This window comes from Calypte anna, chromosome 2 (assembly GCF_003957555.1).
Source record: "Calypte anna isolate BGI_N300 chromosome 2, bCalAnn1_v1.p, whole genome shotgun sequence".
Taxonomy (NCBI): domain Eukaryota; kingdom Metazoa; phylum Chordata; class Aves; order Apodiformes; family Trochilidae; genus Calypte; species Calypte anna.
Genome location: NC_044245.1, coordinates 150150347 through 150172594, shown reverse-complemented (window position 1 = coordinate 150172594; position 22248 = coordinate 150150347).

Sequence of the window (22248 nt, the reverse complement as noted above, 5' to 3'; positions counted from 1 at the left end):
GAAAGAATTTATTATTAGCAGACCCAGAGCCCATCGGAACTGACAGGGATCCCTCCTTCCACCTTTAATCCCTTGGCCAAGTGACTGATGTTCTCATGTTGTTTGGACATAAACCCCATCCCTTCTGGTCTGTGTTGAACAGAACCAGCCAGAACAACACCAGCTTCACTATTGGAGCACAAAAATCCACACTCCAGAAATAACCAAGGTGAATTTAGGCTGTGAACACGTGCAAACCAAATTAAAATGTAAAACGTTTGGAGAGACCTGGCTGCTGGAGATGAGGACCTCTCCTTTTCTGCCCAAATGCTGCAGGGAGAAAAAGAAGACCTTGAAGATCTTAAAACCTGAGGGCTCCAGAGGCCTGGAGAAGACATGAATCTAACATGGGTTAACCAGTACATCAGTCAGACCCATGAGGATTTATTGTTCTCGGGTCAAAATGGAGTAAAATTATCTTTTTTTTTTTTTTTTTTTTCCCACTGCACTTTGCTGCTGAAGAATCTCCAAGGTTGGTCCCACGAGCAGCATCTTCTGAGGGTAGGAAGGGCAGAGGGGGGTCTTGTATCATGTAGACTTTCTGCAATGATTGGCACCCATCTGGATGGGTGAGGTGGGTGCTGGTGTAACCCCCTGTGCCACCAAGCTGGGGTGATGATCAACCTGACAACTTCTCAAGATGTTTGTGCTGACTTCTCCATCTGAACTCATCATCCTGGCCATACTTGAGCCTCTCCTTGCTGCACTTTCAGCCTCCAAAAGCTGCAGAAAGCTGTGGGTACAACTTGCTGTGGTCCTAAAGCCCTGGAGACATCTCCCCTTTGCTTGGTTTGGGTCCTGCTCCCATCACTTTCTGCCATTTAATTCACTCCTCCTCATCCCTGGGTGTGCAAGGGAGGGTAGGGGAGGCCAGAACCAAGTGGTTTCAATCACAGAGGGCTCCCCATGTTCCCTTGATCCCAAGTTCCAGGAGGTCTTGGAGCATGTCTGTCAGCCTCATGCTGTTGGCATCCTGCTGGTGATGAAGCAGTGGGATGGGGAAGCAATGGGATGGGCAGGACCTGTTTTTTCTCCCCATCAAGGCATCTTTGTATCAAGCATGATGATGTTTATTCTGCAGAAAAAGAGGCTGATGGGAGAGCTTCTTGCTCTCTACAGCTTGGAGATGGTGGGAATTTGTCTCTTTCCCCCAGTAACAAGCAACAACACAAGAGGAAGGGTGTAGAGAAACAAGATAAACCAGGTGCCTCGAGTTGCCAAAGAGGGGGTGTGAGTCCACCTGTGCCTGGTTAGGGCAGACCCCCTATTACCAGGGGGCTAATAAAGGTGGGACACACACCCACAGACAGGAGCTCACTCTGGTGCGAGGCAATGGAGAGATCAGCAGCTTGTTGAGCCTCAGGAGCAAGAGAGGCTCATCCTGCCACATTTGGTGGAGAATGTGGGCAACATACAGACGTCTAAAGAAGCAGCAGTGTGAGGAGCTGGCAACAGGAACGTTCTCCCTGATTTGAAAAAAGTGCCTGGGCTAACACTCTCCCTGAAAGGTATGACCAGCAAGGTCTTTGGATTGGAAACCCCTGAGCAGAGGGAAGCCAAGATAAGGATTCTCTCTTTGGAAACCCCTGAGCAGAGGGAAGCCAGGAGGATGGAATCCCATGAGGAAGGGTTAAATCCCGTAATCCCATGAGGAACCAGAAACCCATGAGGAACCAGCAAGCTCTTTGGAAACCCCTGAGCAGAGGGAAGCCAGGAGGATGGAATCCCATGAGGAAGGGTTAAATCCCGTAATCCCATGAGGAACCAGCAAGCTCTTTGGAAACCCCTGAGCAGAGGGAAGCCAAGATAAGGATTCTCTCTTTGGAAACCCTTGAGCAGAGGGAAGCCAAGAGAAGAGCAGATACAGGAGGGAGAAGAACAACTCAAGTCGGAAAGGCAGAGACTTTGTGAAAAGTACCTGGGCTGACATTGAATGGTTTGCCTAGGCTGCAGCAGTGTATAAAGTGTTTGTAAGCTAGGGCAAACCGGGAAAGCTTTGCTGTAAGAAAGAGGAAAAAAAAAAAAAACAAAAAAAGGGGGGGGGGAAATGTAGAGAAACAAGATAAACCAGGTGCCTCGAGTTGCCAAAGAGTGGGTGTGAGTCCACCTGTGCCTGGTTAGGGCAGGCCCACTATTACCAGGGGGCCAATAAAAGTGGGACACACACCCACAGAGGACAGTCCAGCTCAGCTCACTCTGGTGCGAGGCAATGGAGGGACCAGCAGCTTGTCAAGCCTCAGGAGCAAGAAAGGCTCATCCTGCTACAGAAGGGGTCTAGAGTTGTGTCAGGGGAGGTTTGGGTTGGATATTAGAAGAAACTTTTTCTCTGAAAGGATTATTCGACACTGGAACACAGTGATGGTTGAGTCAGCATCTTTGGGGACATTTAGAAGATGTGGAGATGTGGTGCTGAGGGACCTGATTTAACACTGGACTTGGTAGATTTGGGTTAATGATTGGCCACAATGGTCTTAAAAAATGTTTTCCAACCAGAACAATTCTGCATCTGTTTCTCTTTGTCTTTCTCCTCCAGGATCACCTACATCAGGTCATCCTGTTCTGGCAGGGGGGGTTGGACTTGATGAGATCCCTTCCAGATCCTAACAACAATTCTGTGAACTCATGGACCAAGTTCCCCCTCAGTTTCCACATCCCACCCATGGCTTTTATAACCTTGCAACCCTCCATGGTGAACCCAGCATCCTCCTCACCCTCCTTTTCTCTCCCCACCTTGATGCTCACCCTCACCAGCAGCTGGAAAGCCTCTTCCAGGTTACCTCCCAGCTTTAATTGAAAGCAACCAACTCTGAATACAAGTGGCACAAAAAAACCACCAAAAACAAGAATGAAAAAACCAAACAAACCCAAAAAAATCCCACTCTGAGACCCAGGAGCCCCTCTGAAGCCTGACTCAGGTTGGGGAACCTGCTGGCACATCACAATTAAAGTGACAATCGATCATGCAGGAGGAACAAGGTGGTGATGGGTGGGGGGTTTGGACACAAAGGGAGCAGCATCAAGTCATGCTGAGCAGATGTTCCAGCTGAAAAATCCCCCTTTTGGCTACTTCCAACCTGGCCAGGTGGCCACCTTCACCACCATCTGGAGGAGAAGGGGTTGAGAAAGGCAGAGCTTGAGTGCTGGGAGCATCGTGGTGTTTGAAAGCAGGAGCAAAGCTCGTGTTGTGTGAGCATAAAGACAGATGGGCTAAAATTTCTGAATGCTCATGAAAGATTCAGGGGAGTCACTTGTTAAATTTAATTGGGAGGAACCCAACTCAGTGCCTGACTGCAGGGTCTGCTGGCTTTTGCTTAAGAAGTCAACTGACAAGCTCGTGGTATGTAGGGTTTGTTTTTCTTTTTTTTTTTCCCCCTTCTCTCTCCTCCCCTCTCTCCCTCCCAGCTCCTGCCATGGGCTGCATCAGGAATAATTTGGGTAACGTTATCCCCTGCCTCCTGTTGAGGCAATCACCACTTCTGGAGGATGCTGCTGGGTTGGGATCCAGGAGTTCATGTGCTGCCTCTGCTCCAGGTTCCTCCCCTGAAGCCACTAGTATTGAGACAAATCCAGGAAAGGATGTCAATAAATCACAGAATAATTGTCCCTGTTGGAAAGCGACCTCTGAGATCCCCATGTCCAACCATGAACATTCCCACCCCCAATAAAATAAATAAAAAATAATATATATCAGTATCTGTATCACCCACTAGAGCATGCCCTGAAGTGCCTCATCTACACAGTCTTGAAGTATTTCCAGGTCTTTAAGTGTTTCCAATATTTAAATAATCCAAGGATTAAATACTCCACCACCTCCCTGGGCAACACCTGACTCCTCTCCAGGTGAAGAAATTCTTCCTGGTATTTTCTTTAAACCTCCCCTGGTGCAACTTCAGGCCATGTCCTCTGGTCCTATCCAGCACCCACCTCCCTACAACCTCCTTTCCAGGAGATGCAGAGAGCAAGAAGGTCTCTTCCCAGCTTTCTCCAAACTCAACATCCCCATATCAGGAGCCAACAGAGATCCTGGACCTGGGACACTTTTTTTTCCCTGGTGGGACAGAGGCAAAACCCCTCTCCTGTGTAGGTCCTTCTGTGGAGCTGGGCTTTCCAGTGGATGGAAAAAAAGGTGACTGTGAAGTTTGATGGTTTCTTCTCAGGAGGGGTTTGGAAAGTGATGGGGATTTTCATGAGGAAATGCATGTGCTACTTGATTCTTGCAAGAAAAAACCCCCCCAACAACGATGATGCCAGGAGGGACTCAACCCTCCCAAAGGAGATATCTCTGCTCATTGTGGTTGCTTCTGCTGCCAGGGAGAAAAATAGATCCTGCTGGAGGGGCAAATTCATCTCATCTGAACTTGGATGTCTGCATAAATCCAGAGGGATCACACCTGCTCCTCCCTGATGATTCCAAGAGAAGCTGGTGTGACTCCCAGAGGTGTTCTCCTGCTCCACATATATCCTTAGAGAGGTGATGTGGACTCTCCCCACTCATCCTGGAGTATGAAGATGCCAAATGATCATTCCAGCCCCATACCTGGATCTGGGACTTGATTTCCATAAGATCTCCACATCCTTGAGCACTTCCAGGCTGAGCTTGCATCCAGCCCCAGCGTGGTGGGAGCAGAAGGGTTTGGGAAGTCACAGAGCTCCAAAGGGTCCTTTGCTGAAGGTGGGATGGGGCTGGCTGGCAGCTGTCACATCATGTTTCATACCTGAGTGCATCTTGGACATAGCCTTGGCTCTGGGGACAGTGGTGGTGGGGACAGGAGCTGCCAGGTACAATTTGGGGGCACTGTGCAACCTGGCAGGTGACCTGGTTATCACTTTGCATGCATGAAGGATATGGAACATGACCCCTTTTAATTAGTGATGCACTGTCTGGTGGGATGTCTGACCTGAAATGGAATTCTTCCTGCCATTAATATGGAAAATATAAAATCCACATATTTTTCCACCTGGCTGTTCATTTATCCTTCTGTCCATGGAAACACAGAATCATGGAATGGTTTGAGTTGGAAGGGACATCACAGATCATCCAGTTCCAACCTCCCTGCCATGGGCAGGGACACCTCCCACCAGTCCAGGTTGCTCCAAGCCCCATCCAACCTGACCTGAGACACTTCCAGGGATGGGGCAGCCACAACTTTTCTGGGAAACCTCTTCCAGGGTTCTCACCACCCTCACAGCAAAGAATTTCTTCCTAGCATCTCATCCAAATCTCCCCTCCATCATCCAACCCATCCATGGCTGGACAACAAGGTGCCAAAGGCCATGGTAGAGCCTGCCAGCCCCACTCTTTGCTTCTCCACACACCCACCAAGAGTTTCTTATCCCTGGAGGACAGGGGTTAGGTCAGAATCACAAGATGTTTAGGTTGGAAGAGACCTCCAAGCTCATCCAGTCCAACCTTTACCCAACACCATCACCTAACTACTAAACCACAAACTAAACCATCTAACCATCAACTGAACCACTACTAAACCATCCAACTACTAAAGACAACTTTTCTGGGAAACCTGTTCCAGGGTTCTCACCACCCTCACAGCAAAGAATTTCTTCCTAACATCTCATCCAAATCTTCCAGCTTGAAACCATCTCCCCTCATCCCATCCCTCCAGGCCCTTACCCAAAGTCCCTCCCCAGCTTTCCTGGAGCCCCTCAGGCACTGGAAGGTGCTCCAAGGTCTTCCCTTCTCTTCTCCAGGCTGAGCATCCCCCATTCTCTCAGCCTGGCTCCAGAACTGCTCCAACCTTCTGACCATCTCCATGGTCCTCCTTAGCTCCTCCAATGCAATGGAAACCCTGATGGTTTGTGCTGTTGGGATGTCAAAACCCCAAACACTGAAATGTTGGGATTTTCAGGGGTTTCTTGAGGCCTTAGGGGCTCTTGCTTGCACTGTGCTGGGTTCTTCTCTTCCTTGGCTGGGCTACAGAACTTTTCCTGAGCATCAGCCACTGGTGTGGGTGCTTTGCAGCTCTGCTCCCAGAAGTTAAAAGACTTCTGAGGACCTTGTAGAGGTCAAAACTCTACCTGGGGCTTGTAGAGCTCAAACTGCAAAAAGGTTGGCAGCAAAGCAGGTAACTGGAGGGTAGATGAGCTGAATCCAGTGTAATCAACATCACTTGAACCCTTTTCACAGAATTTTTAGGTTGGGAGAGACCTCGAATCTCATCCAGCCCAACCTTTGACCATCACCATCATCTAACAACCAAGCCCTGTCCTTAAGGAGCAGCTCCAAATGCCTTTTAATCCCTGCAGAGATGGTGATTCCATCACTGTTCTGGGCCACTCCAATGCCTGACAACCCTCTCAGTGGAAAAACATTTCCTGGAAGAGCCCATTTGGTGCAATCTATTGAAGGTTGGGAGGAGAAGCAGGCAGAGAGCAGTGTGTGGGCAGGGTCCAAAGTTTCCTGTTACTGGGACCAGAATTCAAACAAACCCTGGAGAAGGTGGAAGAGCAAAGGATATGAGCCTGGGGCTTTCAAACCTTCAGACCTTTCCAATTGGGCCATTACTAGAAGGCCCTGGAGAGAAGTTCTTGTGGCCTTTCAGTACTTAAAGTGGGCAAAGAAGAAAGATGGGGACAGATACTTTAGCAGGGCCTGTTGTGATAGAACAAGGGGTGATGGCTTTAAACTAAAAGAGGGGAGATTTGAACTAGATATTAGGAATAATTTTTTTTCCAATGAAAGGTTGCCCAGGAAGGTGGTAGATGCTTCATCCCTGGAAACATTCAAGGTCAGGATGAGCACGGCTCAGAGCAATCTGCTCTAGATGAAGATGTCCCTACTCACTGCAGGTGGGTTGGACTTGGTGACCTTTAAAGGTCCCTTCCAAGTAGAATCATTCTATGATTTAAAATATTATTCTGGGATTCAGCTCAGCAGAACCTACAGACCACGTGTGGGATGTCCTGGGAGGCTCCAGCTCCTGGGTTCTGAGGAGATTTTTTTCTACTTTGGGGTCTAACCCATTTCCAAACCTTTAGATCGAGGACACACATCCAAAGCCTGTGTCCTTCCCATGGGAAAACCCCAAATGGAGATATCTACTGTGAAGGATCCCTGGCCCAGGCTGCCCAGAGAGGCTGTGGAGAATATTGATGAGCCTGATGTTCATAGATCTGAAATTTCCTGCCCCAATTTCCCTTCTGGGTTTCTGCATCTCTCCTTGCAGCCACATCTCCCACAGGATGAACCCACAGATTTTGGCTACTTGACCCAGTAGCCATGTTCATGGTCCTTCACCTTCAGCTCATCCTTGATTTCAGCTGGTTGCCCTGGTGGCCAAGAGGGCTACTGGTTTGCCAGGGTGCCTGAGGAAAAGTCTGTCCAGCAGATCTAGGGAGGTTCTCCTCCTCCTCTACTCTGCTCTGGTGAGACCACACCTGGAAGACTGGATCCAGTTTTGGGCTCCCCAGTTCAGGAGAGACAGGGAGCTACTGGAGAAAGTTCAGTAGAGAGCTACGTGGATGATGAAGGGACCTGAGCATCTCTCCTGTGAAGAAAGAGTGAGAGCCCTGGGGATGTTCAGCCTGGAGAAAAGAAGGCTGAGAGGGGAACCTATTGATGTCTAGAAATATCTGAGGGGTGAGGTCAAGAGGATGAGGCCAATCTCTTTTCAATGATCCCATTAATCCCATTAATAGGATAAGGAAGAATGGGTTGAAGGTAGAGCATAGGAAATTCCACCTCAACATCTTTTTTTCTGTGAGGGTGATGGAGCCCTGGCCCAGGCTGCCCAGAGAGGTTTGGAGTTCTCTGAAGGCTTTCAAACCCCACCTGGATGTGTTCCTGTGTGTCCTGCCCTACCTCATCCTCCTTTGGAAGGGGGGTTGGACAAGGTGATCTCTGGATGTCCCTTCCAACCCCTAAGATTCAGTGGTTCTATTTTGGGTGACCTTACTTAACCTCCTGCCTCAGTTTCTCCATCTCCCAACGGAGAAAAGGAAGCATTGCCCAATCTCAGAAGGATTGGTGCCTCCTGTCAGGGAGCTGGTGCTTCAAGAATGACTGAAGAGGTCCCTTCCAACCCCTCAGATTCTCTGATTCTCTGATTCTCTGACTTCAACCCCAGATCTCCTGTGCTCACATGGCTGTAACGTGACTTCCAAAAAGTCCCTGGATCACAGCTTCAGACCTGGGAGGGACTCTTGCCCACTCCTCCCAAGCAAGAATATTTTGTTGGCTGCAGCCTACTTGCAGATAACCAGATCCTGCCATGCTTTGCTTTTCCCTCAAGCCCATCTCCTGCTTCTCACACCAAGTTCAGACACAGAAAGAGCTTTCCCATGGACTTTGGAAACATGTTTAATTCCCCTTTTCCTCCAAAAACCTCCCACTAGACCACCTTGCTCCAAGCCCCATCCAACCTTCCCTTCAGTACTTCCAGGGATGGGGCAGCCAGAGATTCTCTGGGCAACCTGGGTCAGGGTCTCACCACCCTCACAGCAAAGAGTTTCTCATTTCAGTCTCCCCTCTTTCAGTTTAAAACCATTTTTCCTTGTCCTATGACTCCAGATCCTTCTCAGAAGTCCCCCCCCAGGTTTAAAGCAGCCTCTTCAGGCACTGGAAGGTGCTCTAAGGTCTCCCAGGAGACTTTTTTTTATTCCAGGATGAACAACCCCAATTCTCTCAGCCTGGCTCCAGAACAGAGATTCCCCATCCCTCTGATCATCTTTGTGGCCTCCTCTGGACTCCACCAACTCAATATTTCCAGGGATGGGGCAGCCAGAGATTCTCTGGGCAACCTGGGTCAGGGTCTCACCACCCTCACAGCAAAGAGTTTCTCATCTCAGTCTCCCCTCTTTCAGTTTAAAACCATTTTTCCTTGTCCTATCACTCCAGATCCTTCTCAAAATCCCTCCCCCAAGTTTAAAGCAGCCCCTCCAGGTACTGGAAGGTGCTTTAAGGTCTCCCAGGAGTCTTCTTTTTATTCCGGGATGAACAGCCCCAATTCTCTCAGCCTGGCTCCAGAGCAGAGATTCCCCATCCCTCTGATCATCTTTGTGGCCTCCTCTGGACTCCACCAACTCTGTCTTCTTCTTCCTCACTGTTCTTGAGGATTTTCCCTGTTTTTTGGTCAGATTTCTTCACCTTCCTCCCCTTGTGAGACAGGGGAATTATTGCTCTTTACATCTCCCTGAAAGGAGGTTGTAGGGAGGTGGGTTCTGGGCTCTTCTTCAAGTAAATCATGATAGGACCAGAGGACATGGCCTGAAGTTGCAACAGGGGAGGTTTAGACCAGATCTGAGGAAGAATAACTTAATTGAGAGGGTAGTTAGACATTGAATGGGCTTCCCAAGGAGGTGGTGGAGTCACCATCCCTGGAATTATTTAAAATCTGTAGATGAGACACTTCAGGACATGCTTTAGTGGGGGATACAGATATTTCTACATGTATTTTACTGTGGCAGGGGGGATGCTGATGATTGCACACTGTGATCTTAGAGGTTTTTTTCCATTTGTGGTGAGAATTCTGTGACATGAAGGGATACTGGGAGTTGTCTCCATGCCAGGCACCAGGACTCGATGCTTTGGACTCAATCTTTTGAGGTCCCTTCCAAGCCCAAAATTTCTATGATTCTGTGATTCTAGGATGCAGGAAAACCACTTTATTCCTCTTCTAGGCATCCTGCAGTGAGTGCCACTCATGGGGAGGTTCCTGCCCTTCCCTTAGCATCCCCAATCACCTCTCCATCCATGGCTAAAACCCCACAGCTCTTTTTCCCCTTCCAGCTGGCCCCACTGGTTTACATCCCAGCTTCCCTGCAGGATTTATCCCATCTCCTGTAACAACAAGCTCCACGGATGAATGTGCCCGGGCACCCACAACACCCCTGGGTGCCTTCATCTCTACCCACATCGCCTTCCCACTTCCCCTCCTGGCATCCTCTTGGCTTTGCTCTTGTCTCGGGGTGGGGTAGAGGCATGAAAGGAGTCGCTTGAATTTCCCCCCCTTTGCCTTCAAATCATTTTTTCTCACTTCCAGGCAGCGTGCAGGGTGAATTTTAGCACCCGTAAACACTTTGCACTGCTGGCTCCCAGCTAATTGACTCTGACAGTCAGTGTAGTCAGCAGCTGAATGGTGTCACTGGGAATTAGGCTGCCGTGATAGACTGCCAGGAGCAAATTACTTTGTCACTTCTCAGCTGACTCTAAAATATGGGACTTTTTTTTTGTTGTTTTGTTGTAATTCTTCTTTTTTGTTTTAATTTTTTCTCTTTTAATTTTTTCTGTTTTAATTTTTTGTTTTAATTTTTTGTTTCAATTTTTTGTTTTAATTCCTTTTTTCAACATTTTTTTTACTTCCGATTTTTTTTTTTACTTCTGATTTTATTTCCCCCCTCCTCCCCCCTTTGTTTTTTTGTTGTTTTGTTTTTGAGCCTTTTTTCTCCTGTGTGTGTGTGTGTGTGTGTGTGTGAGAGCTCACACTGGTGTTTGAAGCCCTGATAAACCACCTCTGATTTGTTTAAGGATCATTTTCTGCTGAAGACAACACAGCCAGCTGGGAACAAACTCCTCTACCCCACCTCCCCAACCAACCCACAGCCCCCCCTTCCCTGGAATGTTGATGAAGGAGGTTATGGAAATGTTCTTTTAAAAAGGACCCAAGGGGGCTGCAGGAAAGTGACTCACAAGCAGGGAAAAAGATAACACAAGGCTCCCATGGTGCACACATCCTTCTGTGGTGTCCCCTCACCTTGGTATCCATCACCTGTCTGGCACTTCCATAGATCTATCATCCATCCATCCATCCATCCATCCACCCATCCACCTACACCAAACATTTTCAGTTTGCTTGTTTGTCTCCCTGATGTTATTTCTTTTAGTGTTTCAGGGTCACCTCTCTTTGCCAAGTGTCACCTGGCTGTGGGGTTCTCCTGGTCCCTCCTGTCCCTCTGCCAAGCTTATCACAGGTTTAGAACAGGTTTAGAATTGGCTGGGTTGGAAGGGACCTCAGAGATCATCGAGTCCAACCCTTGAACCACCGTTGCGGTTGCTAGACCATGGCACTGAGTGACACATCCAGTCTCTTTTGAAATATCTCCAGGGACGGAGAATCCACTACTTCCCTGGGCAGCCCATTCCAATGGCTGAATATTCTTTCTAATCTCCAACCTAAACCTCCCCTGGCACAACTTGAGACCCTGCCCTCTTGTCTTGCTGAGAGTTCCCTGGGAAAAGAGCCCAACCCCCCCCTGGCTCCAACCTCCTTTCAGGGAGTTGTAGAGAGTGATGAGGTCTCCCCTGAGCCTCCTCTTCTCCAGCCTGAACACCCCCAGCTCCCTCAGCCCTTCCTCATAGGGTCTGTGCTCGAGTCCCTTCACCAGCCCAGTTGCCTCCTTTGGACCTGCTCCAGCACCTCAATCTCCTTCCTGAGCTGAGGGGCTCAGAACTGGACACAGGACTCAAGCTGTGGCCTCACCAGGGCTGAGCACAGGGGCAGAATCCCTTCCCTGGACCTGCTGGCCACACTGTTCTTGATCCAGGCCAGGATGCCATTGGCCTTCTTGGCCACCTGGGCACACTGCTGGCTCATGTTCAGCTTCCTGTCAATCCAGACTCCCAGGTCCCTTTCTGCCACTCTGTGCCCAGCCTGGAGCTCCCCATGGGGTTGTTGTGGCCAAAGTGCAGGACCCGGCCCTTGGCCTTGTTGAACCTCATCCCATTGGGATCATCCCAACTCTCCAGTCTGTCCAGGTCCCTCTGCAGAGCCCTCCTGCCTTCCAGCTGATCCACACTCCCCCCCAGCTTGGTGTCATCTGCAAATTTGCTGATGATGGACTCAATCCCCTCATCTAAATCATCAATGAAGATATTGAACAGAACTGGGCCCAACACTGATCCCTGGGGGACACCACAGCCGCCATTTTGATGCAGCCCCGTTCAGCACCACTCTCTGGGCCCGGCCCTCCAGCCAGTTCCTAACCCAGCACAGGGTGCTCCTGTCCAAGCTGTGGGCTGACAGCTTTTTCAGGAGGATGCTGTGGGAGACGGTGTCAAAGGCTTTGCTGAAGTCCAGGTAGACCACATCCACAGCCTTCCCCTCATCCACCAGGCGGGTCACTCGATCATAAAAGGAGATCAGGTTGGTCAGACAGGACCTGCCCTTCCTAAACCCATGCTGGCTGGGTCGAATCCCTTGCCCATCCTGCAGGTGCTGTGTGATTGCACTGAGGATCCCCTGGGATCTTCCCAAATGTCTCCCATGGTGCTTCCAAGCAGTGCTCAGGTGGTTGCTGTCGGGTTGTTCAGCCTCAAAGCCCCTTTGGGGTCCTGTTGGTCACTTGGATGGGGTTTTTTTGAAAGACGGGGGGAAAAGATGCTGCTTGGGTGTTCTGCATGTGCTGGAATCAAAGGAAAAAACAGGACAAGTGGAGCTTGAAGGAGGGAAAAGGTGGGCAGTTCATGGGGTGATGGAGCCAAGCACTGGTTTAATGTCATCTGGATGTGAAACCACTCTGGTTGTCCTTCCCTGGGAGGACCTTGGGCTCTCCCAAGAAAGTCACACTGACACATGAGAGTCAGGAGAGGGTTATTTCCCTGTCAGCATCCCTCAGCACCTGGAGATGTCACCCAGAGCAGCTGAAGGCTGGAGGAGAAAGGCAAAACTCCTGGACTCAGTGCTCACATCTTGAGTCCTGTGTCCAGTTCTGGGAAAGAAGAATCTGGAAAAGAGGAGGCTCAGGGGAGACCTTATCACTCTCTACAACTCCCTGAAAGGAGGTTGGAACCAGGGGGGGGGAGTCTGGCTCTGCTCCCAAGCAGCTCTCAGTAAGACAAGAGGCCATGGGTTTAAGCTTTGCCAGGGGAGGGTTAGGTTGGATATTAGGAAAAAATTCTTTCCAGAGAGGGTGATGAAGCATTGGAATGGGCTGCCCACAGAGGGGGTGGATTCTCCATCCCTGGAGGTTTTGAAGAAGAGACTGAATGTGGCACTGAGTGCCATGGGCTGGGAACCACGGGGGGAGTGGATCAAGGGTTGGACTTGATGATCCCAGAGCTCCTTTCCAACCCCAATGATTCTGGAAAAACAAAAAATAAACAAACAGACAAAAAGTCCCCCAGACCCTGGCTCCATGCTTGGTGGTTTGGGACTGGAAGAGAAGAAGAGCCCTGAACCACTTGCATCCAGCTGGACCACTCTTATGGGGATAGAATCATGGAATTTTCAGGGTTGGAAGGGACCTGTAAGATCATCTAATCTCAACCATCCTGCTGTAGCCAGGGACACTTCCCACTAGATCCCACAGAGCCCCATCCATCCTGGCCTTAAAAACTTCCAGGGTTGGATGGGGCTTCCACCACCGCTCTGGGCAACCTGTGCCAGGGTCTCACCACCCTCCTGGGGAAGAACTTCTTAACTTCCAACCTAAATCTCCCCTCCTCTAGTTTGAATCCATTCCCCCATGTCCTGTCACTCCCTGACAGCCTAAAAAATCCCTTCCCAGCTTTCCTGTAGCCCCTTCAGATCCTGGAAGGCTCCAATAAGATCTTCTCAGAGACTTCTCCTCTCCAGACTGAATAACCCCAACTCTCTCAGTCTGTCCTCACAGGAGAGGTGCTCCAGCACTCTAAGCATCCTCATGGCCCTTCTCTGGGCACTCTCCAGCACATCTATGTCTTTCTTGTAATAGGAGTTCCAGAAGTGGCCACAGGGTCAATCTAGCATCATGAATTGACTTGGAAGGGACCATCAGGATCATCTCATTCCAACCCCCCTGCCATGGGCAGGGACACCTCCCACCAGATCAGGTTGCTCAGGGCCCCATCCAGCTTGACCTTAAAAACTTCCAGGGATGGATGGAGCTTCCACCACCTCTCTGGGCAACCTGTGCCAGGGTCTCACCACCCTCATGGGGAAGAACATCTTCCTAACTTCCAATCTAAATCTCCCCTCCTCTGGTTTGAATCAATTCCCCCACGTCCTATCACTCCCTGACAGCTTAAAAAATCCCTCCCCAGCTTTCCTGTAGCCCCTTCAGATACTGGAAGGCTCTTTTTTTTTTTGTTGTTATTGTTGTGGTGGTGGTGGAAATATCACCAGCTTTACTGAAAGCTCTTTCCACTCCCTGCTGTGCCTGCATCCTTAGACCATCACCACTTATGCAATGCTGCTACTATCACACTTTGCATCTTCCCAGGTGTGATTCCACCCCATAAAAAACAGGGATGTGGGGATTTATGCTGACAAAATCCTCATGACTGGAGCACTGCAGTGGTTGGCTACAAACTCTTCAGATGAAACAGGCAAGAGAGGAGAGGTTGCTGGGGTGGCCCTGGATATCAGGGAGAGTTTTGATTGTGTAGAACTTGATGGCAGTGATTATAGGGTTGAGTGGGGGTAATAATAAGGGGGAAGGCAGATATCATAGCAGGATTCTGTTATAAAGCACTCATCCAGGATGCAACAGCAGACAAAATATCTGTATTTTGCCCTTGTTCTTGAAGGGGACTTCTAGTACCTGAAGAGAACCTACAGGAAAGGTGGAGAGGGACTTTTCATAAGGGTGTCCAGCAACAGGGCAAAGGGAAATGGATTTAAACTGAAGGAGAAAAGGTTTAGACTGGATATTAGGAAGAAGTTCTGAAGTATGAGGGTGATGAGACCCTAGAACAGGTTGCCCAGAGAAGTTGTGGATGTCCCCTCCCTGGAAATGTTCAAGCCCAGGTTGGATGAGACCTTGAGCATCCTGGGATGGATGAGAGGTGTCCCTGGCCATGGCAGGGAGGTTGGAGGAGATGAGCTCTAAGGTCCCTTCCAACCTCAGCCATTCCATGATTCTATGATTCAGCTTCCCAAATGTCTTCTGGAAACACAGAGTGGAGATGAAACAGTCTTAGGAGGGTGTGGAAATGATCTTCCTGGTACAGTTGGTGTGGGAACCCATAGGGAAGGTTCTCTGTTGGATCTGCTTTTTATAAACAGAGAAGGATTTATGGGAGAGGTGATGGTTGGAAGCTGTCTTGGGATCACAAAATGGAAGTGGGTTTGATTCCTGGAGAAATAAGGAGGGGGGGTCAGCAGAACTGTTACCCTGGATTTTCCAGACTTTGACCTGTTTAGGACACTGTTCAGAATCCCTAGGGACCCTGAAGGGCAAAGGAGTCCAGGAAGGCTGGGTTATCTATAAGGAAGAAATCTTAAAAGTGCAGGAGCTGGTTGTGGTGAAAAATGAGCTGGAAGGGAAGAAGACTGAGCTGGCTGAACAGAGAATCATGGCTGAAACTTAGAGGAAAAAAAATAAAAAAAAAGAAGAGTTTATGACCTTTGGAAGAGGGCTCAGGCAACTCAGGAGATGCTGTGAGGTTATGCAGGGAGGAAATCAGAAAGCCAGAGCCCAACTAGAACTTAATCTGGTGCCAGCTGTTCAAGACAACAAGAAATGTTCCTACAAATACATTCGTAGCATCATGGAATGGTTTGGCTTGGAAGGGACATCACAGATCATCCAGTTCCAACCTCCCTGCCATGGGCAGGGACACCTCCCACCAGTCCAGGCTGCTCCAAGCCCCATCCAACCTGGCCTGAGACACTTCCAGGGATGGGGCAGCCACAACTTCCTTGGGCAACCTCTTCCAGGGTCTCACCACCCTCACAGCAAAGAATTTCTTCCTTCTGTTCCAACCTCAATCTCCCCTCTCCAAGTTTTAACCCATTTCCCTTCTCCTCTCCCTACCCCCCCATGTCCAAAGCCCTTCCCCAGCTTTCTTGGAGCCCCTTCAGATACTGGGAGGTTGCTCTAAGGTCACCTTGGAGCCTCCTCTTCTCCAGGCTGAACAACCCCAATCCCTCAGCCTGGCTTCCCAGGGAGCTGCTCCAACCCTCTGAGCATTTCAGTGGCTCCTCTGGACATGTCCCAGGAGCTCTGTGTCCTTCTGATGTTGGGGACTCCAGAACTGGACCCAGGACTCCAGGTGGGGGCTCAGAAGAGCAAAGGGGGAGAATCCCCTCCCTTGGCCAACTCTCTGTGCTCCTTTTGATGCAGCCCAGGAGCTGGCTGGCATTTTGGGCTACAAGTGCACATTAATGGCTCATGTTGAACTTCTGGTCCACCACCATCCCCAAGCCCTTCTCCTCAGGGCTGTCCTCACTCCTTTCTCCTCCCAACTTTTACTCATGCATGGGATTGACTGGACCCAGGTGCAGAACCTCCCACTTGATTGTTATTATTAGCAACAAAAAGAGGACTAGGGAGAATCTCTGTCTTTTACTGAAAGAGGAGGAGGAAAAAGAGTGGCAAAGGATGAGGAAAAGGCTGAGGTACTGTCCTGGTTTGGGCCAGGATAAAGGGGATTTTCTGTCTTGGACTTTTGCTTTCAGCTGAGTCTCTTGGAAGGAGCTGCACTTGCTGAAATGAACAGCAAGTTTCTCAGGCAGTGTCTGCTGCTGGGACTGATCCCACTCCATGTTTAGAGTTCCAGCTGGAGAATGGGGTGCAGAACCAAGGCCACTGCTCAGCTCTGAGGAACATTTTGCCATCTGGAAGGAGAAAAGGAGTCAAGAGGTCCCACCTGCAGCCCTCCTTTGGGGAGGAACAGACAAGAGAAATGGCCAGAATTGACCAAACAGAGGATTCCATCCCATCCACCTCATCCTCAGGAGAAAGTGGAGGGATGACCAGGCTCAAAGCCTTTCCTGCTTCCCCTTCTTCCCCTCTCCCTCTTTGCTTCAGCATCCTGGGAGGATTCCATCCCTTCCTCTGCCTGTGCTCCTGATCCATGCCAGCCTGAATCTGTGTGTTCCTGCCTCCAGCTCCCCACTGCTGCTGACCCCAGGAGTCCAGCCTGGACTTTCCCAGGGCTGCCCTGCAGCCTGGGTGGGGATGGGAGAGTTATTGGGGGAAAGGGGGGAGGAACCTGGGATCCATTTTCCTGGAGATTTGTATAGATTTAGTCATTTTTCCTATTTCTCATTCCTGTTTCATTAAAGCTGTGTAGTTTAGTTTCCAGCCCATTAGTCTCTCTCCCTTCTTCTCTCTCCTTTCTTTATCAGGGAGGGGAGAGGGATTAATATGGAACATCTGGTATTTGGTTTAGTTGCCAGCTTAGAGTTAAACCCTGACAGGTACTTGATGTCTTCTTTGCCTCTGTCTTTAATAGTAAAGCTCCATGGTCAGGAGCACCCTTGTGAGGAGCAGCTGAGGGACCTGGGGGTGTTCAGCCTGGAGAGAAGAAGGATGAGGAGAAACCTTCTCACTCTTTCCAGCTCCCTGAAAGGAGGTTGGAATGAGGTGAGGATTGGTCTCTTTTTCCAAGTAACAAGCTAAAGGACAAGAGGACATGGCCTCAAGTTGCTTAGCGGAGGTTTAGGTTGGATATTAGGAACAGTTTCTTCATGGGAAGGGTTCTCAGCTCAACAGGGTGCTGAGACATCTCATAAAAAATATTATGGGTAAATTATGGGTAATTATCTCATAAACAATAGAAGGGTTGGACTTTAATCCTTAAATTCCATTCCAACCAATTCTGTGGTTCTATGATTCCACGAAATAAATCAGAGGAGGAAAATGGGACTTTGTAGAACAGAGCAGTGTCAGAACAAACCTCAAGAGGAAGAGTCCTGCCCAGAAAAGAAAAAGGAGTTTTGATGAATGATTAGAGGAGAAAATGAAGAAGAGAAAACCCATTCCAGAGCAAAGAATGTCAAACACCCCTTGACTGCTTGAGCTCCTTGGCTTTGCCCATTCCTGAGTCTCTCCTCTCCCTGACCTCCAGGTGATGAGCTTTTCACTTCACAGTTTTGGGAGCACATGTCCCTCTGGCCTCTGAGTTGTCACCCCCCTGCCAATGTCCCTTGATGAGTGGTTTTAATTTTACTGGCTCTCAGGTTACACTGAGCTGTGGGGGCTGTTAAAAACATCCCTGGACTGGGGCAGTTTGACTTTCCCTCTTCTAGGATTGAATCCTGCACCTTCCCTGTGTAGTGGTGATGGTTGCCCAGGGGCATCCCAGAGGACTCCTGAGCATCAGCATTTAGCCAGGAGACCACACAACACCATGATAACCTCAAGACATAAAGTCATAGACCCATTTGGGTTGGAAAAGACTTTTAAGATCATCTAAACCTCCTCTGGCACAACTTGGAGACCATTGCCTCTTTTCCTGTTGCTTTTTCCATGGGACAAGAGACCACTTTCCTACACCCTCCTTTCAGGGAGTTGTGGGGAATGAGGTGCTCTCCCCTCATCCTCTTCTCATCCTAAACACCCTCTCAGCTTCTCCTCAGTAGATTTGTGCTCCAGACAGGGCCGCCTCCTACAAGACCAGATCCCAGCTGGTCTTGAACACTTCTCTGGAAGGGGAAATCCACAACTTCCCTGGGCAGATGAGGCCCGTGTGTGTCTCACCACAGCCCCTGTGATGGTCTCCAGCCCTTCCTCGAGACACAGAGAAGCTTTGGTTGGTTGGGAAAGACTTTTGAGACCATCAAGTCCAACTCTTAACTCAGCACTGCCAAGCCCACCACTAAACCACGTTCCTGAGCACCTTTTAAATCCCTCCAGAGATGCTGACTCCACAACTTCCCTGCACAGCCTCTTCCAAGGCCTGAAAACCCTTTGGCTGAAGAAATTTTTCCTAATATCTAATTTAACCTCTTCTGGCACACCTTGAGGCCACTTGCTAGTGTTCTATAGACCAACACCCACCTTATTCACCATTTTTTCAGGTAGTTGTAAGGAGCAAGAAGGTCTCCCTTCCTCCTTCCCTCTCTGGGAAGACAACATTCCCACCAGCTTGAGACTTCTTGGGATCCAGAGATCCTCTCCAGCTCCAAACCTTTGGTCCCAGCAATGGGAATGAGGTGGTTGGGCACAGAGGGGCAGCAGGGCCCTTTGGTGGGAGGAAGAGGATGCAAAGCCAGCATTTTGCCTCAGGAAGGCTATTGATTGGATTTCCTGGACAAGCCAAAAAGCCCAATAAAGGGAATTGTTCAATAATGAAAAATAGACAATTGGACTCTATTAAGTGACTGAGCCAGGAGCCAACATGAATGCATTAAGGGCCCTGGCTCAGGGCCCCTTCTTGCTTACAGAGGAGAAGTGGCTGTGGGTCAAGGCACCACCAGTGGAGCTGATACTGGGACCAGTTTGCAAAAAAAAGATGGGCACAGAGAAGCTGTGGCTGCCCCATCCCTGGAAATGTTGGATGCCAGATTGGATGGGGCTTGGAACAACCCAAGGGCTAGGAAAAGGTGATCTTTAAGGTCTCTTCCAACCATTCCAACTATTCAATGAATCCATGATTTTGGGCTGTCCTGTGTCCTGGGAATGAGGCAATATCTCCTAGAAGAGCTCCAGGTCTGGCACAACAACACTGGGGTGCCAAGGGTCCTTCAGGAGAAAAGAATCTTGCAGGATGCCCCAGGGTAGATCCAGGGACTTCTCCCTGCAACCTGGATATGCTGTGGGATAGGGCAACCACTCAGGCAGCTCAAGATGAAGCCTGAGGTCTAAAAGCTGGAGAAAGGGAGCATGGGGAGAGGGAGAATGTCAACCCAGAGCTATGGGAAGGGGGACATGGTGGTGGCTTGCTGGCTTGCCCTCATTTCTTGTTGTTGACCAGTCCCTCTGGATGGAAGCTCCTCCAGAGCCAAATGGTTGAGCTGCAATCCCTGTCCCAGCTGTCCCTTGGAGGTGAAACCTTAGCTTGGTGCTGGGGCCTCTCTGGCTGTGCCAGTTTGGAGCCTGATCTATTTTGTCCCTTTGCACGAGAAGATAACTGCTGCTGGGGCTTTGCAGGTCCCTCTGCCAGCTCTTCAGCCTGGGTGCTGTAAGCAGATCCCTGCAGCTCGTGGTTTGTTACGTTTCCCAGCACAGTGTGTCCCTCCAGGAATTTGGAGATGCTCCTTCCAACAAGGAGGACCTGCTGGCATTTTTCTCTCCATGACATAAGCTCTGGATGAGCCAAAAGAGCTCGGTGCTCCCAATTGCTCTGCAAAAAAAAAAAAAAAAGTTTCATCCCTGGTTGCACCTCGCAGCTTTCATCCTTCTCCACCCAGAAACCTCCTGGGAGGATGCAGGGGTCCATCCTGGGCAGATGTTCAGGAATGCTGTGAGCATCCTTTGTCCTTGGGGTCACTCCTTGCACCCACAAATCTCCTGCTGCAGGGCTGGTGGAACCCTGGGGGAAGCCCATGGGTGGGGGGTGAGCTCAGTGACTTCCCAGGGGGTTGTTTGGGGGGGTTGGGAATGCATCGGGTGTCAGCCCTGGGTGCCAGCCAGGGTGTCTTCTAACAGCACCCAGGGACCTGGCACTGCTCTGGGGGTGAGGAAGCCAAGCAGCCCCCCCATAGCAGGTGCCCTGAAGGAGGAGGGTACTGGGTGACAGAGGGGTGGACATCTGAGAACCAGGCATGGCTTGTGCCCAGCTCTCTGCACTCCAGGGGTGGAGGGCAGCCCTGGGATGAATTCCTGGCTGAGATGCAGAAAAGATGTGCATCTCCCCATCCCAGCACAGGGAAAGAGTGGGGAAGGATTTTGTATGGCTTGGATGCATGGCCAGCTGGGCTTGGAGTAGTTTTCCTTCCCAGGAAAGTTTTCCTTCCCTGTGCCAGGGCTGGAGTTTGGGTTTCTCCACCAGCACCCTCTGCTGTCACTGCTGGAGCCCGTGAGAATCCATAAGAAATGCCCCTTTCTGGAATCCTGCCCACCTCTCTACAACAAGGCTGTTTCCCTGGTAGTCCTGCAGCTTCCTGCAGGATTTCCACACTTCACTTCCACATGGGATGTGTATCCATGAAGCATCCATGGGCTTGTGGAAGATGTGCACATCTTTGAGTCTATGCACGTCCAGCTGATTTGGGGCACAATTTCTTTGTGTTGGGGAGTGAACAAACTCTTCCCCAAACATCTCCAAGCCAGAACACATGAGAATCCATAAAAAATGGCCTTTTCTGGAGTCCTGCCCTCCTCTCTACAACAAGGCTGCTCCCCTGGTAGTCCTCCAGCTTTCCTGGAGGGGTTTGGTTGTGAAGTTCTTCCAGGATTTCCACACTTCACTTCCACATGGGATGTGTAGAAGCATCCATGGTCTCGTGGAAGATGTGCACATCTTTGAGTCTATGCATGTCCAGGTGGTTTGGGGCATGATTTCTGTGTGTTGGGGAGTGAACAAACTCTTCCCAAAACATCTCCAAGCCAGAACACATGAGAATCCATAAAAAATGGCCTTTTCTGGAGTCCTGCCCTCCTCTCTAAAATAAGGCTGTTTCCCTGGTAGTCCTGCAGCTTTCCTGGAGGGGTTTGGTTGTGAAGTTCTTCCAGGATTTCCACACTTCACTTCCACATGGGATGTGTAGAAGCATACGTGGGGTCATGGAAGATGTGCACATCTTTGGGTCTATGCATGTCCAACTGGTTTGGGGCATGATTTCTGTGTGTTGGGGAGTGAACAAACTCTTCCCCAAACATCTCCAAGCCAGAACACATGAGAATCCATAAGAAATGTCCTTTTCTGGAGTCCTGCCCTCCTCTCTACAACAAAGCTCTTTCCCTGGTAGTCCTGCAGCTTTCCTGGAGGAGTTTGATTCTTCCAGGACTTCCATACTTCACTTCCACATGGGATGTGTAGAAGCATCCATGGGCTCGTGGAAGATGTGCACATCTGTGGGTTTATGCATGTCCAGGTGGTTTTGGGCATGATTTCTGTGTGTTGGGGAGTGAACAAACTCTTCCCCAAACATCTCCAAGCCAGAACACATGAGAATCCATAAAAAATGCCCTTTTCTGGAGTCCTGCCCTCCTCTCTAAAACAAAGCTCTTTCCCTGGTAGTCCTGCAGCTTTCCTGGAGGGGTTTGGTTGTGAAGTTCTTCCAGGATTTCCACACTTCACTTCCACATGGGATGTGTAGAAGCATTCGTGGGGTCATGGAAGATGTGCACATCTTTGGGTCTATGCATGTCCAACTGGTTTGGGGCATGATTTCTGTGTGTTGGGGAGTGAACAAACTCTTCCCCAAACATCTCCAAGCCAGAACACATGAGAATCCATAAGAAATGGCCTTTTCTGGAGTCCTGCCCTCCTCTCTACAAGAAGGCTGTTTCCCTGGTAGTCCTGCAGCTTTCCTGGAGGGGTTTGGTTGTGAAGTTCTTCCAGGATTTCCACACTTCAGTTCCACATGGGATGTGTAGAAGCATACGTGGGGTCATGGAAGATGTGCACATCTTTGGGTCTATGCATGTCCAACTGGTTTGGGGCAT